The sequence below is a fragment of the Coregonus clupeaformis genome, chromosome 35 (genome assembly GCF_020615455.1).
Source record: "Coregonus clupeaformis isolate EN_2021a chromosome 35, ASM2061545v1, whole genome shotgun sequence".
NCBI classification, from domain to species: Eukaryota; Metazoa; Chordata; class Actinopteri; order Salmoniformes; family Salmonidae; genus Coregonus; species Coregonus clupeaformis.
The window spans coordinates 22,725,254-22,739,420 of record NC_059226.1 but is presented as its reverse complement, the minus strand read 5'-3'; the positions used below and the strand labels follow the sequence as shown (position 1 = coordinate 22,739,420).

Sequence of the window (14,167 nt, the reverse complement as noted above, 5' to 3'; positions counted from 1 at the left end):
AGTTTTCTTCCATTTCCGCTCCGCTGCCCGGAGCTCTGTTCTGTGAGCTCGCAATGAGTCATCAAGCCACGGAGCTGGAGGGGAGGACCGAGCCGGCCGGGAGGATAGGGGACACAGAGAGTCAAAGGATGCAGAAAGGGAGGAGAGGAGGGTTGAGGAGGCAGAATCAGGAGATTGGAGGGAGAAGGATTGAGCAGAGGGAAGAGATGATAGGATGGAAGAGGAGAGAGTAGTGGGAGAGAGAGAGCGAAGGTTGCGGCGGCGCATTACCATCTGTGTAGGGGCAGAGTGAGTAGTGTGGGAGGAGAGCGAGAGAGAAAAGGAAACAAAGTAGTGGTCGGAGACATGGAGGGGAGTTGCAGTGAGATTAGTAGAGGAGCAGCATCTAGTGAAGATGAGGTCAAGCGTATTGCCTGCCTTGTGAGTAGGGGGGACGGTGAGAGGGTGAGGTCAAAAGAGGAGAGGAGTGGAAAGAAGGAGGCAGAGAGAAATGAGTCAAATGTGGACATAGGGAGGTTGAAATCCCCCAAAACTGTGAGGGGTGAGCCATCCTCAGGGAAGGAACTTATCAAGGCGTCAAGCTCATTGATGAACTCTCCAAGGGAACCTGGAGGGCGATAGATGACAAGGATATTAAGCTTAAATGGGCTAGTGACTGTGACAGCATGGAATTCAAATGAGGAGATAGACAGATGGGTTAGGGGGAAAAATTGAGAATGTCCACTTGGGAGAGATGAGGATTCCTGTACCACCACCCCTCTGACCAGATGCTCTCGGGGTATGCGAGAACACATGGTCAGACGAGGAGAGAGCAGTAGGAGTAGCAGTGTTTTCAGTGGTGATCCATGTTTCCGTCAGCGCCAGGAAGTCGAGGGACTGGAGGTTGGCATAGGCTGGGATGAAGTCAGCTTTGTTGGCAGCAGAACGGCAGTTCCAGAGGCTGCCTGCGACCTGGAACTCCACGTGGGTGGTGCGTGCAGGGACCACCAGGTTAGAGAGGCAGCAGCCACGCGGTGTGGTGCGTTTGTGTAGCCTGTGCAGAGAGGAGAGAACAGGGATAGGCAGAGGCATAGTTGACAGGCTGTAGCAAATGGCTACAAAAATGCAGAGGAGATCGGAATGAAATGAGCTAAGCATCTGGGAGCGGAGAGAGCAGGGCCTCCCTCACCAAAAACTTCTACCTCAGAAACTAAAATTGTTTCACTGAACCACCCGAACAAAAACTCTCCCAACTTCCACCTTTAGAAATCAGAATTGTTGTGAACCACAGCGGTTCAATGTTTAAAGGAATAGACTCAACCCACTTTATTCAACTATGACACCATAGCTAACTAGCAAGCTAGCATCCAATAACAATAACACACCGTATAGCACCAACACTATGCTACATATCAGCATCATTTTCAATACGTGGTCTCTAATACCGGTATGGCAGAAGCACACGTTTGAGAACAGCCATAATGATGACACTAGGCTGTCATTGTAATGTCGCTTTTATTAAGATACTGTACCTAAATATCAGCTTTTGCATAGTATGACACGAGTGCGCTATATATATGATATTAATATATTTCATTAATCTTTATTGATGCGGTTGGGACCTGTAATAACAAGTTTGTGAAATACTTATAGATCTGTAATAAATGCATTATGGATATGTAGTCCAAGTATATCTTTACCCTTTTATTATTTGTTTTTATGCATACATCTGTATAGATGATGTAATTATAGTATTATAGATTAAGCCTGTACCATGTTTGACCATGATTGTTTTTAGTGCCTCGAAACTCAATTCCAGTGGTCCACAATGTGTTATTATACTTTTATATCAGTATTTTGTATTATTGTATCATTGTTGAGTGTCACTTAAATGCATTTTTCGAACTCTAACTCTACTGTACAATGTTTCAAACCTTCAGGTTGGTTAAACGAACCAGCATATCTTCCTTAGCCTTCTGGAAAATGTTGTTATTCTTCATGTGATGGTGTAGCTCATCTTTCATCCTTTTTAGAGAATCTTTTCCTGTATGCTCTGATGCCCCTAAAACACAGTCATCATATTGTTTCCATAACCATTGTATGACTTAATCTGCTATTAATACATTCTAAATATGTTTGAAAACTTGTTACTTCCCAAATATCATTATAATTTTCATAACTAGGCCACAACACTTTATCTCAGCTAAAACATTTTCATTTTAAGACTTACTTATATAGCATCGATGCATGGTGTCCTTGATTGACTCGGTTAGAGTGGAGTAGATTCTTTTCTTTTTCTCGCGGAGGTCACAGATTAGTTTTGCCTTCAACTCAGTTTCCTTTCAGATAGAAACTAATTTAAGTGGTTTCCTTAATATTTCAATGTTGCATTTCCTGATTTAGTTTCAAAAAGGCACTCGCACATCTGAGCTATCTTCTACAGTGGCTTGCGAAAGTATTCAACCTCCCTTGCCATTTTTCCTATTTTGTTGCCTAACAACCTGGAATTAAAATGGATTTTGGGGGGGGTTGTTTCATTTGATTTACACAACATGCCTACCACTTTGAAGATGCAAAATCTTCAAAGATTCCCAAAGTCAATAATTTGTAGAGCCACCTTTTGCAGCAATTACAGCTGCAAGTCTCTTGGGGTCTCTATAAGCTTGGCACATCTAGCCACTGGGATTTTTGCCCATTCTTCAAGGCAAAACTGCTCCAGCTCCTTCAAGTTGGATGAGTTCCGCTGGTGTACAGCAATCTTTAAGTCATACCAAAGATTCTCAATTGGATTGAGGTCTGGGCTTTGATTAGGCCATTCCAAGACATTTAAATGTTTCCCCTTAAACCACTCAAGTGTTGCTTTAGCAGTATGCTTAGGGTCATTGTCCTGCTGGAAGGTGAACATCCGTCCCAGTCTCAAATCTCTGGAAGACTGAAACAGGTTTCCCTCAAGAATTTCCCTGTATTTAGCTCCATCCATAACGCTTTCAATTCTGACCAGTTTCCCAGTCACTGCCGATGAAAAACATCCCAACAGCATGATGCTGCCACCACCATGCTTCACTGTGGGGATCACTGTGGGGATTATGTTCTCGGGGTGATGAGAGGTGTTGGATTTGCCCAATTTTAGTCTCATCTGATCAGAGTACCTTCTTCCATATGTTTGGGGAGTCTCCCACATACCTTTTGGCGAACACCAAACGTGTTTGCTTATTTTGTTCTTTAAGCAATGGCTTTTTCCTTGCCACTCTTCTGTAAAGCCCAGCTCTGTGGAGTGTGCGGCTTAAAGTGGTCCTATGGACAGATACTCCAATCTCCGCTGTGGAGCTTTGCAGCCCTTCAGGGTTATCTTTGGTCTCTTTGTTGCCTCTCTGATTAATGCCCTCCTTGCCTGGTCCGTGAGTTTTGGTGGGCGGCCCTCTCTTGGCAGGTTTGTTGTGGTGCCATATTCTTTCTATTTTTTTATAATGGATTTAATGGTGCTCCGTGGGATGGTCAAAGTGTCTGATATTTTTTTATTACCCAACCCTGATCTGTACTTCTCCACAACTTTGTCCCTGACCTGTTTGGAGAGCTCCTTGGTCTTCATGGTGCCGCTTGCTTGGTGGTGCCCCTGGCTTAGTGGTGTTGCAGACTCTGGGGCATTTCAGAACAGGTGTATATATATACACTGAGATTTCACACAGGTGGACTTTATTTAACTAATTATGTGACTTCTGAAGGTAATTGGTTTCACCAGATCGTATTTAAGGGCTTCATAGCAAAGGGGGTGAATACATATGCACGCACCACTTTTCTGTTATTTATTTTTTATAATTTTTTGAAACAAGTTATTTTTTTCATTTCACTCACCAATTTAGACTATTATATGTATGTCCATTACATGAAATCCAAATAAAAATAAATTGAAATTACAGGTTGTAATGCAACAAAATCCAAGGGGGATGAATACCTATGCAAGGCACTGTAGCTTTGTTGCAGGTGCATGGTAACAATTGAATAACATGAAAGAGAAACCCGCACAATGCTCTTGCTAGTATCATTGTTCTTTAAGCTTTACGTATCGGCCTCAAGACTGATTTCTTTTTAAACCTTACCTCCGTCTTGAGGAATGTCAGATGCAGTGACACTTCCGGGTGCTCCCCAACCAAGCTGTTTGTGTCAAGGGTGAATGTATCAATCCGCTCCTTGATTGGCCCACGTTCGCCCTCGTTTCTGCAAATCAGAAGGATGGTTACTAGATTTGAGTCAAGGCCCTTATCATTCCATGTGTATTATATACAGTGCATTCGGAAAGTATTCAGACCCCTTGACTTTTTCCACATTTTGTTACGTTACAGCCTTATTCTAAAATTGATTAAATAAAAACAATTAATCTTCAATCTACACAGAATACCTCATAATGATAACGAGCAAACAAGTTTTTAGACATTAAATGACCTTAAATGAACACCAGAAATATATAAAAACATTTCCACGATTTGTGACTCACCGCCTCGATTCGGTCTTATGTAGCAAAATTTGAAATTGTGTTTTTTTACATTGGATACAAGTAGAGATTCAGAGCTAGAAAATGGTATACGGTGCATTTGGAAAGTATTCAGCCCCCTTGACTTTTTCCACATTTTATTCTAAAATCATTTTTTATACACATTATCCCATAATGACAAAGCGAAAACAGGTTTTTAGAAATGTTTGCAAATGTATTAAAAATAAAAAACAAATACCATATTTATATAAGTATTCAGAACCTTTGCTATGAGACTCAAAATTGAGCTCAGGTGCATAGTGTTTCTCTGCAGATCCTCTCAAGCAATGTCTGGTTGAATGGGGAGAGTCGCTGCACAGCTATTTTCAGGTCTCTCCAGAGATGTTCGATCGGGTTCAAGTCCGAGCTCTGGCTGGGCCACTCAAGGGCATTCAGAGACTTGTCCTGAAGCCACTCCTGTGTTGTCTTGCCGATGTGCTTAGGGTCGTTGACATGTTGGAAGGTGAACCTTCACCCCAGTCTGAGGTCCTGAGCGCTCTGGAGCAGGTTTTCATCAAGGATCTCTCTGTACTTTGCTCCGTTCATCTTTCCCTCGATCCTGACTAGTCTCCCGGTCCCTACCGCTGAAAAACATCCCCAAAGCATGATTTTTCGACCACCATGCTTCACTGTAGGTTTCCTCCAGACGTGACGCTTGGCATTCAGGCCAAAGAGTTCAATCTTGGTTTCATCAGACCACACATTCCTATCTCAGAGATCTACGGACAATTCCTTCAACCTCATGGCTGTGTTTTTGCTCTGATGTGCACTGTCAACTGTGGGACCTTATATAGACAGGTGTGTGTCTTGTGGTCCTCTGTAGCTCAGCTGGTAGAGCACGGCGCTTGTAACGCCAAGGTAGTGGGTTCGATCCCCGGGACCACCCATACACAAAAAAAATATATATGCACGCATGACTGTAAGTCGCTTTGGATAAAAGTGTCTGCTAAATGGCATATTATTATTATTATTATTTCCAAATCATGTCCAATCAATTTAGTTTTCCACAGGTTGTAGAAACATCTCAAGAATGATCAATGGAAACAGGATGCATCTGTGCTCAATTTCGAGTCTAATAGCAAAGGGTCTGAATAGTTAGGTTAATAAGGTATTGATGTTTTACATTTATTTATTTATTTATTTCTAAAAACCTGTTTTCACTTTGTCATTATGGTGTATTGTGTGTAGATTGATAAGGGGAAAAAAACTTGACTGGAAAAAGTCAATACTTTCCAAATGCACATATATATTTAGATATTGATTGTATTACTTACGGGAAATATTTCTTAAACTTTTCATCAATGAGACTTCTCATACATGAGGCTAAACTCTCATTAAGGTTTATTTCCCTTCTCCTTTCCCTTTTCCCTTTTGGTTTATAAATGCCACCATTCTTGCATAAAGCCTTCACTACTTGATATCCACAGCCTTTTTTCCCTTTCTGGGAAAAAATAAAGAAAACATGTTAGACGTTTTCAACAGCACATCATTGGAAATCTGTCATGCATGAGTATCTCTTCAATAGCTGCTTTTCCAGTATCGTGCGAGCCTACGGTATACAGTTGAAGTCGGAAGTTTACATACACCTTAGCCAAATACATTTAAACTCAGTTTTTCACAATTCCTGACATTTAATCCCTGTTTTAGGTCAGTTAGGATCACCACTTTATTTTAAGAATGTGAAATGTCAGAATAATAGTAGAGAAAATTATTTATTTCATATTTTATTTATTTTATCACATTCCCAGTGGGTCAGAAGTTTACATACACTCAATTAGTATTTGGTAGCATTGCCTTTCAATTGTTTAACTTGGGTCAAACGTTTTGGGTAGCCTTTCACAAGCTTCCCACAATAAATTGGGTGAATTTTGGCCCATTCCTCAAGACAGAGCTGGTGTAACTGAGTCAGGTTTGTAGGCCTCCTTGCTCGCACACACTTTTTCAGTTCTGCCCACAAATGTTCAATGGGATTGAGGTCAGGGCTTTGTGATAGCCACACCAATACCTTGACTTTGTTGTCTTTAATCAATTTTGCCACAACTTTGGAAGTATGCTTGGGGTCATTGTCCATTTGGAAGACCCATTTGCGACCAACCTTTAACTTCCTGACTGATGTCTTGCTGTCTTGCTTCAATATATCCACATAATTTTCCTTCCTCATGATGCCATCTATTTTGTGAAGTGCACCAGTCCCTCCTGCAGCAAAGCACCCCCACAGCATGATGCTGCCACCCCTGTGCTTCACGGTTGGGATGGTGTTCTTCAGCTTGCAAGTCCCCCCTTTTCCTCCAAAAATAACGATGGTCATTATGGCCAAACAGTTCTATTTTTGTGTCATCAGACCAGAGGACATTTCTCCAAAAAGTATGATCTTTGTCTCTTAGTGCAGTTGCAAACCGTAGTCTGGATTTTTTATGGCGGTTTTGGAGCTGTGGCTTCTTCCTTGCTGAGTGGCCTTTCAGGTTATGTCGATATAGGACTCGTTTTACTGTGGATATGGATACTTTTGTACGTGTTTCCTTCAGCATCTTCACAAGGTCCTTTGCTGTTGTTCTGGGATTGATTTGCACTTTTCGCACCAAAGTACGTTAATCTCTAGGAGACAGAACGCGTCTCCTTCCTGAGCGGTATGACGGCTGCGTGGTCCCATGGTGTTTATACTTGTGTACTATTTTTTGTACAGATGAACGTGGTACCTTCAGGCATTTGGAAATTGCTCCCAAGGATGAACCAGACTTGTGGAGGCACCGAGTTCGAAGGTAGGCCTTGAAATACATCCACAGGTACACCTCCAATTGATTCAAATTATGTCAATTAGCCTGTCAGAAGCTTCTAAAGCCATGACATCATTTTCTGGAATTTTCCAAGCTGTTTAAAGGCACAGTCAACTTCGTGTATGTAAACTTCTGACCCACTGGAGTTGTGATACAGTGAATTATAGGTGAAATAATCTGTCTGTAAACAATTGTTGGAAAAATTACTTGTGTCATGCACAAAGTAGATGTCCTAACCAACTTGACAAAACTATAGTTTGTTAACAAGAAATTTGTGGAGTGGTTGAAAAACTAGTTTTAATGACTCCAACCTAAGTTTATGTAAACTTCCGACTTCAACTGTATTTGTGCGAACCAATGCGTGCTATCGCTGGAGAAATTTGAAAATCGAGAGACTTGGTACATCATAACTTCATGTACAGTGGGGAGAACAAGTATTTGATACACTGCCGATTTTGCAGGTTTTCCTACTTACAAAGCATGTAGAGGTCTGTAATTTTTTATCATAGGTACACTTCAACTGTGAGAGAAAAATCCAGAAAATCACATTGTATGATTTTTAAGTAATTAATTTGCATTTTATTGCATGACATAAGTATTTGATCACCTACCAACCAGTAAGAATTCCGGCTCTCACAGACCTGTTAGTTTTTCTTTAAGAAGCCCTCCTGTTCTCCACTCATTACCTGTATTAACTGCACCTGTTTGAACTCGTTACCTGTATAAAAGACACCTGTCCACACACTCAATCAAACAGACTCCAACCTCTCCACAATGGCCAAAACCAGAGAGCTGTGTAAGGACATCAGGGATAAAATTGTAGACCTGCACAAGGCTGGGATGGGCTACAGGACAATAGGCAAGCAGCTTGGTGAGAAGGCAACAACTGTTGGCGCAATTATTATAAAATGGAAGAAGTTCAACATTACGGTCAATCACCCTCGGTCTGGGGCTCCATGCAAGATCTCACCTCGTGGGGCATTAATGATCATGAGGAAGGTGAGGGATCAGCCCAGAACTACACGGCAGGACCTGGTCAATTACCTGAAGACAGCTGGGACCACAGTCTCAAAGAAAACCATTAGTAACACACTACGCCGTCATGGATTAAAATCCTGCAGCGCACGCAAGGTCCAGGCCCGTCTGAAGTTTGCCAATGACCAGAGGAGGAATGGGAGAAGGTCATGTGGTCTGATGAGACAAAAATAGAGCTTTTTGGTCTAAACTCCACTCGCCTTGTTTGGAGGAAGAAGAAGGATGAGTACAACCCCAAGAACACCATCCCAACCGTGAAGCATGGAGGTGGAAACATCATTCTTTGGGGATGCTTTTCTGCAAAGGGGACAGGACGACTGCACCGTATTGAGGGGAGGATGGATGGGGCCATGTATCGCGAGATCTTGGCCAACAACCTCCTTCCCTCAGTAAGAGCATTGAAGATGGGTCGTGGCTGGGTCTTCCAGCATGACAACGACCCGAAACACACAGCCAGGGCAACTAAGGAGTGGCACCGTAAGAAGCATCTATTTTTGTCTCATCAGACCACATGACCTTCTCCCATTCCTCCTCTGGATCATCCAGATGGTCATTGGCAAACTTCAGACGGGCCTGGACATGCGCTGGCTTGAGCAGTGGGACCTTGCGTGCGCTGCAGGATTTTAATCCATGACGGCGTAGTGTGTTACTAATGGTTTTCTTTGAGACTGTGGTCCCAGCTGTCTTCAGATAATTGACCAGGTCCTGCCGTGTAGTTCTGGGCTGATCCCTCACCTTCCTCATGATCATTGATGCCCCACGAGGTGAGATCTTGCATGGAGCCCCAGACCGAGGGTGATTGACCGTCATCTTGAACTTCTTCCATTTTCTAACAATTGCGCCAACAGTTGTTGCCTTCTCACCAAGCTGCTTGCCTATTGTCCTGTAGCCCATTCCAGCCTTGTGCAGGTCTACAAAATGTATCCCTGATGTCCTTACACAGCTCTCTGGTCTTGGCCATTGTGGTGAGGTTGGAGTCTGTCTGTTTGAGTGTGTGGACAGGTGTCTTTTAAACAGGTAACGAGTTCAAACAGGTGCAGTTAATACAGGTAATGAGTGGAGAACAGGAGGGCTTCTTAAAGAAAAACGAACAGGTCTGTGAGAGCCGGAATTCTTACTGGTTGGTAGGTGATCAAATACTTATGTCATGCAATAAAATGCAAATTAATTATTTAAAAATCATACATTGTGATTTTCTGGATTTTTGTTTTAGATTCCATCTCTCACAGTTGAAGTGTACCTATGATAAATATTACAGACCTCTACATGCTTTGTAAGTAGGAAAACCTGCAATATCGGCAGTGTATCAAATACTTGTTCTCCCCACTGTACATCACCACCACAGAAGGTCTTCCATAACCCCTCCCTGTTTACAGTGTCAAAAGTATTGGTGAGGTTGATAAACATGCAGTAGAGGTTCATGTTTTGCTGAATATATATTTGTTGCATTTGCTTGATGGTAAATATCCCTCTCCCATTAATTTAAGAAATTTCGGAAACCTTGCATAGTTCTGTCCAATGCTTGATTAAATTCTGGGGGCAGACGTGTTCCACAAGATACTAGAATGAGGAGCGGAAGCAGGATGGTAGCTCCACCCCCCTTTTTGCAAGTGACTGGCAAGTATATGGCCAAATGTACCCTCCCCTTCCGAAATTCGAAAGATGACAACACCTGCGAAATAATGATTTGTCCAAATGATCAATGACAAAAACTCTGCTTACCGGAACAAAGTTCCCCGTTAGTCGTCTCATCCCACACGTCCATCTATCTATGAAAGATTATTCTCCCATTTACTTTTCTGAATCTATCTCACGCGAACCTGAGTTACAATAAATAATCACATCGCTTTTGGGGTCCTGGTTGAGTCTCTTGATTTTCAGCTTCTCTGGCGCTAGCACAAACTGGCTAGCACGGATATACACTGATTATACAAAACATTAAGAACACCTGCTCTTTCCATGACATAGACAGACCAGGTGAATCCAGCTAAAAGCTATCATCCCTTATTGATCTCACTTGTTAAATATACTTCAATCAATGTAGATGAAGGGGAGGAGACAGGTTAAAGAAGGATTGTTAAGCCTTGACACAATTGAGACATGGATTCTGTGTGCCAGTCAAAGGGTGAATGGGTAAGACAAACAATTAAGTGCCTTTGAACAGGGTATGGTTATACAGTGGGGAAAAAAGTATTTAGTCAGCCACCAATTGTGCATGTTCTCCCACTTAAAAAGATGAGAGAGGCCTGTAATTTTCATCATAGGTACACGTCAACTATGACAGACAAATTGAGAAAAAAAATCCAGAAAATCACATTGTAGGATTTTTTATGAATTTATTTGCAAATTATGGTGGAAAATAAGTATTTGGTCACCTACAAACAAGCAAGATTTCTGGCTCTCACAGACCTGTAATTTCTTCTTTAAGAGGCTCCTCTGTCCTCCACTCGTTACCTGTATTAATGGCACCTGTTTGAACTGACACCTATAAAAGACACCTGTCCACAACCTCAAACAGTCACACTCCAAACTCCACTATGGCCAAGACCAAAGAGCTGTCAAAGGACACCAGAAACAAAATTGTAGACCTGCACCAGGCTGGGAAGACTGAATCTGCAATAGGTAAGCAGCTTGGTTTGAAGAAATCAACTGTGGGAGCAATTATTAGGAAATGGAAGACATACAAGACCACTGATAATCTCCCTCGATCTGGGGCTCCATGCAAGATCTCACCCCGTGGGGTCAAAATGATCACAAGAACGGTGAGCAAAAATCCCAGAACCACACGGGGGACCTAGTGAATGACCTGCAGAGAGCTGGGACCAAAGTAACAAAGCCTACCATCAGTAACACACTACGCCGCCAGGGACTCAAATCCTGCAGTGCCAGACGTGTCCCCCTGCTTAAGCCAGTACATGTCCAGGCCGGTCTGAAGTTTGCTAGAGTGCATTTGGATGATCCAGAAGAGGATTGGGAGAATGTCATATGGTCAGATGAAACCAAAATAGAACTTTTTGGTAAAAACTCAACTCGTTGTGTTTGGAGGACAAAGAATGCTGAGTTGCATCCAAAGAACACCATACCTACTGTGAAGCATGGGGGGGTGGAAACATCATGCTTTGGGGCTGTTTTTCTGCAAAGGGACCAGGACGACTGATCCGTGTAAAGGAAAGAATTAATGGGGCCATGTATCGTGAGATTTTGAGTGAAAACCTCCTTCCATCAGCAAGGGCATTGAAGATGAAACGTGGCTGGGTCTTTCAGCATGACAATGATCCCAAACACACCACCCAGGCAACGAAGGAGTGGCTTCGTAAGAAGCATTTCAAGGTCCTGGAGTGGCCTAGCCAGTCTCCAGATCTCAACCCCATAGAAAATCTTTGGAGGGAGTTGAAAGTCCGTGTTGCCCAGCGACAGCCCCAAAACATCACTGCTCTAGAGGAGATCTGCATGGAGGAATGGGCCAAAATACCAGCAACAGTGTGTGAAAACCTTGTGAAGACTTACAGAAAACGTTTGACCTGTGTCATTGCCAACAAAGGGTATATAACAAAGTATTGAGAAACTTTTGTTATTGACCAAATACTTATTTTTCACCATAATTTGCAAATAAATTCATAAAAAATCCTACAATGTGATTTTCTGGATTTTTTTTCTCATTTTGTCTGTCATAGTTGACGTGTACCTATGATGAAAATTACAGGCCTCTCTCATCTTTTTAAGTGGGAGAACTTGCACAATTGGTGGCTAACTAAATACTTTTTTTCCCCACTGTAGGTGCCAGGCGCATCGGTTTGTGTCAAGAACTGCAACGCTGTTGGGTTTTTCATCAAGCCAACTGTGGGAAACATTGGAGTCAACATGGGCCAGCATCCCTGTGAAACGCTTTCGACACCTTGTAGAGTCCATGCCCCGATAAATTGAGGCTGTTCTGAGGGCAAAAGAGGCAGGGTGCAACTCAATATTAGAAAGGTGTTCCTAATGTTTGGTATACTCAGTGTAGGGTGACAGTGCAAAAGCGGCTATTCTTAAAACGTTTTTTAAAAATAGCTTACTGGTGCTATCACTTTGTTCATTAATTTCTCGCATGATTCTTCAGACTGTTGAACTCCTTCTGAGAGGCATCGTTCAAAAGTCTCATAAGCCTCATCCATAGTTTGACCAATGGACTTGATCTCCTCCTTGAGCCTCTGTTCCAGAACCTGGCACACCTCTTCTTTGCTGTCTGTCTGAAATCCAAACTCAATATAATACACTGATTCACATGATAGGAGTATGTTAACTGAGATAAATACTTTTGTTCTGCTGAAAGTCAATACCATGTTGCTGCTTTTGGCTGCTTGTATCAGAGAGAGTATCCCATAGGCTCCAGAAACATAATCTGAAGTCTTTGTGCGACGATCGTTGAGATTTCTGAGAAATTCCTGAAGTTTGGGTATTTCTGAAACATAAGTTAAAAACAAGAGATTTATTTCTACATTTGGTTGGTGTCAGTGTTCTTCGATGCTATGAGAATAGCTTAGCATGCTGTATGTATACACATTACCCACAATATTTGATAGAAAACATGAACCTGCATTATTGACTATAATATGGTCCAGGTTACACTTGGAGTTGTTCTTGACTAGGACATATTGCATGTTTAAATTTGCCAGATAAGACAGGTCATATTGAAATAGGTATGGTGCTTAAGTGAAGTTTGTTGCTATGTAAAGCAGTTTACAACAATATAATACACACAAATAATCCCAAAAAAAGCATAGGCATATAAATACAGGACACAATTGTCTCTATGTCGTAGAATCAAAAAACACGTTCAGTTATCGTACCTGTCTCTTCTTGTTGCAAATGCTTTTCCTTTTGGTATTCCTTGGAACTCACAGTAAACACCTGAAGGAAATCCTTTCCCCCACTGAAGTGTTTCTGAAAGGTGTTTATGAGACAATGACAGCCAATTCAATTAAGTCCACACACTGACATTTTGCAAGCTCTAAAAATGTATTTTCATTGTGCTCATGCAAGCTGTTGTGCTTCAACTAATTTAAAATAATCAAATACATTTTGAAGATTTTGAAGAATATGACTGACAAATTAGAATAAATGTCTTACCTTATTATAAATAAAAATATGTACCTATTACTCAGTTGTTTGTTTTGTATATTAGACAACAAAAATGTCTGAAAAGCTCTGGTGTTCAATGTAGTCTTGCTCTCATGTAATTCCATGAAATTCCTAAATCTTCACCACTACAAAATACAGTATGAGCATGTTGACATGTCACAGAAGATTCCTTTATGTCAGATGTAACTTACCTTAACTTCTTTTTGTTTGTTGAATTTGTCCCTCACTTGCTTCTTGGTTGTTTCATTTCTGCGCAAAATACAGGTACGTGCATCAGCCTTTTGATTCTCCTCAATGTCGTCTGTCTTGGTGCAGATGAAACTGATGCTTCGACATTCTCCACCAGGTCCAAACAGGCTCACGGTGCTGTCTAAAATCTCCCAAGATTCCTTTTCTGAAGTTGCTCTTGCAATGTCGCTCACAATCCACACAGCAGAGCAGTTTCCAACAAACTGAAGAAGTGTAACATTAACTTAAAACTTAAAATATGTTTAATCAATTGTAGATAACTATAAATAAACTAAAATACATAGATATAGCCTTCCATTTGGCCCTGTACCTGTGATGTTGATCTAACACCAACCAAATTAGAAGTTGCATGAATACAATTCTAAACAGAATATGGAATCATCATCAATAAGAATTGTAAATAATTACCGATTTCCACATCTCATCTCTGCTCTTGTTGCAGTCTCCATTGCCTGGAAGATCAACCAGCACAACATGCTCC

At 41.7% G+C, this 14,167-nt stretch overlaps 1 long non-coding RNA gene across 1 annotated transcript; it reads right to left on the bottom strand.

Annotated features, from left to right (window-relative positions):
• Positions 1-1,923: 1,923 nt before the first annotated feature.
• LOC121551968 lies at positions 1,924-4,144 on the bottom strand. The gene is made up of 3 exons (XR_005997127.2): positions 4,077-4,144; positions 2,210-2,318; positions 1,924-2,041 (listed from the first exon to the last, which is right to left on the bottom strand). It is a non-coding gene; the product is annotated as an uncharacterized LOC121551968 (long non-coding RNA).
• Positions 4,145-14,167: the final 10,023 nt, after the last annotated feature.